This window comes from Puma concolor, chromosome C1 (genome assembly GCF_028749965.1).
Source record: "Puma concolor isolate L17-30 chromosome C1, mPumCon1.1.hap2, whole genome shotgun sequence".
NCBI lineage: Eukaryota > Metazoa > Chordata > Mammalia > Carnivora > Felidae > Puma > Puma concolor.
The window spans coordinates 215,359,614-215,363,398 of NC_141674.1; the positions used below are offsets into that span (position 1 = coordinate 215,359,614).

At 42.8% G+C, this 3,785-nt stretch overlaps 1 non-coding gene across 1 annotated transcript; it reads left to right on the forward strand.

Moving 5' to 3' along the window:
* The first annotated feature begins 2,219 nt into the window (after positions 1-2,219).
* On the forward strand, positions 2,220-2,327 carry LOC112849026 (U6 spliceosomal RNA). The gene has a single exon (XR_003222477.1). It is a non-coding gene; the product is annotated as a U6 spliceosomal RNA (small nuclear RNA).
* The last annotated feature ends 1,458 nt before the right edge of the window (positions 2,328-3,785 follow it).

The following is a 3,785-nucleotide window of genomic DNA, read 5'->3' on the forward strand; positions in this document are numbered from 1 at the left end:
ATATCCTAGGAGGTTTCTACCACAATAGTGGTCCATGCCTCCGAGTCCCTGTTCTGTGGGTCTCCACGTGCCTCAAGATTTTAAGCTGGTGGTGGCATCTCTGGCCATCCCCACTGGCCTGGTCAGGTCTGCAGGAGCCCGGTGGGCCGCTTAGGAGATGCTGTGGTTGAGACAGGGTCTTGGGTTTCAGCTGCATCTGCTCGGCACGGCTTAGGATGTATTTAGGTGGGAGCCCTCCCTCCCTGCCCCACCCCATCTACACTGCGTTCACTGGACAGCTGCTCAGGCTGTCCAGTACGGACGTCACTTTCCTGCTGTACTCTTCCCTACCCCCACCATGAAGTCCACCCAGTCCAGATGGGCACAGAGATCTTTGAGAGAGACTTTCCTGTGGCAAGGTGGCTTTTAGTGCCTCTCATTACCCGAGCTTATGGAAAAGCTCAACATTTCTCAAAGCGCACTATTTTGTACCATGATGTTATGTGACACGTGCATCAATTTTTTAATATTCCTTTTTAAATCTTTGTACTTACAACATTTGTTTTGGAATAGAGATACAGAAAAATACACAAAACAAAGAGCTTCATGAAGTATAAGGCAAACACCCCAAATGCTTTTGTAACCCAAGAGGTGGAATGTTGCAGCCACCCCAGAAACGCCTTCATGTTCCCTGTCCAAGTCACAGTCATACCCCCCGCCAGGAGTAACCACTGCCTGGCTTCTGTAGTAATCACTTACTTATGTTTATGGTCTTAGCGTCCAAGTGTGCATCTTTAGAAATGATGGCTCTGTCTTGCCCACTTTTAAAAATGTATCTTTATTTACCTCCTTTTCATGTTTCGAGTCCCCTCTCATCTTTTTCCTTTCATTTTGTCTGTTGAATCCAGGCCATCTGACTGTAGCATTTCCCACAGTGCGGGGTTTGTTTGCCGCCCACGCATGGGACATTTCAGCATGCTCCGTTCCCCTTTGCCTGTGCCGCACGCATTGTCAGCTGGATTGAGAAGCTTGATCAGACTCAGCTTCTGTCTTCTGGCAAGACTCTAGGTGGTGATGTGTTCCTTCATCAGGGGCCACGTAATGTCAGGCTGTCTCTCCTTTGGTGGTGTTCATAGCTATGGATGCTCAGTCCCTAGATCCTTAATTCCCTGGGGGTCCAAAATGGTGGCATATATCGTTTTCATTGTGGTATGATTCACATTTTATTGCTTATTAATTTTGTCATTCCACACAATTTATAAGTAAGTAGGCTTTGAGAAAATACCTTGAGAATGTTAAACAGATGATGGCAATGTTGATGAGACTGTTCCAGTGTTTTACATGAGGTAATGAGAAGAACCACAGCTGCCACCACTACAAAATGATGATATTTTAATTCCATCATTTCTTTTTCATTTATTTGCTGGAATTCTTTATAAACAGATGCTTCCTTTCATCTACCATGAGGTTACCCAGTGGTATAGCTCATGTAGAAGAGGCAGGATAAATGCCTTTATTCCTTGTGTTTATCAGTTTGCAAAATAATAAACTGGTTCCTTATCCTCTGGAGGTGACCAGTTCACTTTTTCATTATCATTATGAGTTCACGGATTTAAATAAACCTGGTGAGTTTCAGTTTGTTGCCATTGGTACTATGTTCGAAGCTCAAATTGTCCTGTCTTTGGCCAGTGGGAACCCTTGTGAATTGGCTTCGGTGTTCTTTTGACGCTACCCTGGGCTCCATAAGCCTGTCTGTGATGGCGTGTGTGCTGTCGTTTATGTCAAGATGTTCTAGACTTCGTTTGTATTTCCTCTTCTGACCTGCAGTCAGTCATTTCTCCATGCAGCTCTGACTTTCAGTGGGAAATGGCATGTTATGACCACAGTGTGGACTCCAGGGATACTAGCTGCTATGAATTGGTCATTGTTTCCAGGCCTTTTCAACGGACAGAGCTATTCGATATAGATAAAATGATAGATTGAAAACGTCATACGTTCATACTGTTTTTCCAATTAAGTTTCAGGACTATAGATTTTTTTTTATTTAATCTTTGAAAAAATTACAGCTGTCTCTTCTTTCTTCCACACTGAGAATCTTGATTTTTAGGACACGGGGGATGATAGTTAAAATAGCTCATAATTACTCACTTGTTTTAGGCTACATTACACACACAACAGGGAATATCAATACTAATGCTGCTACCACCAGAATGATAACTGAGAAGAGTTTGAAAGTTCTCGTGCTCATTCTTGCAGCACATATGCTAAAATTGGAATGATACAGAGAAGATTAGCATGGCCCCTGTGCAAGGGTGACATACAAAATTTGTGAAGTGTTCCATATTAAAAAAAAAAGGTTCTCACCCTAATTTTTATAGCTGTTCTGTATTAAAAAATTTTTTTAATGATTATTTTTGAGAGAGAGAGGGAGAGAGGGAGATGGAGTGCAAGTGGGGAAGGGGCAGAGAGAGAGAGATCCCAAGTAGGCTCCATGCTCAGCATGGAGCCTGATGCGCTTGATCCTACAACCCTGGGATCATGACCTGAGAGGAAATCGGGAGTCGGGTCACTTAAACAACTGAGCCACCCAGGCACCCCTAGCTGTTCTGTATTTACATCAATAGAGCGTATAGCTTTCATATACCATATCCTCTCTTTTAAATATCATACAGTTTTGGTTCTACAAGTAATTATGTATTTAATGCTCTCTGCTAGTTCTTCTGCTGATATAGCTAGTAATTTTGGCAGTCTGAGGCTTGTTCTCTAGTAAATTCTTCAGGAAATGCTCACGGGAACAATATTCCCTGAGTTCTTGTACATTGATTACAGTTCGTACCTTTTATACTTGAAGGTCAGTTTTCTTGAATATAAGATCCTTGGCTCAGACTTTTGCCTTAGATAGGTCACACCATTTTTTTTTTCTCATACAAAGAAGTGCTGTTGAAAAGTCTGATGATAATCTAATTTTCTTTCCTTTGTGAGTCACTTTTTCACTTCCATGATTAAAGGATCCCCTCTACCTCTTAATATCCAGTAAATTTACTAAAATATGTCTTGGTGTTGCTCATTCTGAGTCAGTTTTCTCAGGCATATTGTATTCTTTTTTAATATATAGGCACCAGTTATTAACCTATAGTGTCTCAGCTTCCAAAGCCATCTTCACTGTCCGCTCTGCAATAATGGAGCTAAACCGGATAGTTAGTTCCCCTTTGTGACTTGGCCCAGTGTTGAACTTTGTCAGTAGAGGGCGCTGTAGGGGCACTGGAGGAGGAAGGGATTTCTCTTCTTGACTCTAGGGTGCCTCTTGCACCAGGCTCATGCAGTTGTCTGCAGCTCCCGGAGCTAGCTCCAGCAGAGCCTGGTGGTCAGCATTACAGGGCGCCACCCCTGGAAAGCTTCCTTTGGCATCCCCTTGGGTGGTTTCAGGCCACCATCCAGTGAGTCACAGCTGTGTCTCCTACCAGGGTCTTGGTACCAACCCTGAGGAAGGAGGCCCTTTTCTTGGTTCCTCTGTCTCAGCCCTAGGTGTAGAGGCTTTACTACTTCCATGTTCTTTAAAGTTCCTTTTAATCTTTACTGGTCATTCCTCCATTATTCCAGCCTCCTGTTACAGTTAGTAACCCTTTATATAAAACTTTTCCTACTCAGATTCCTTTGTGATTTTCTTTTTTAATTTTTTTTCTTTCTTTTTTAATTTTTTTTTAATGTTCATTTTTGAGAGAGAGAGAGAGAGAGACAAGAGTGTGAGCAGGGGAGGAGCACAGAGAGAGAGGGAGACACAGAATCCGAATCAGGCTCCAGGCTCA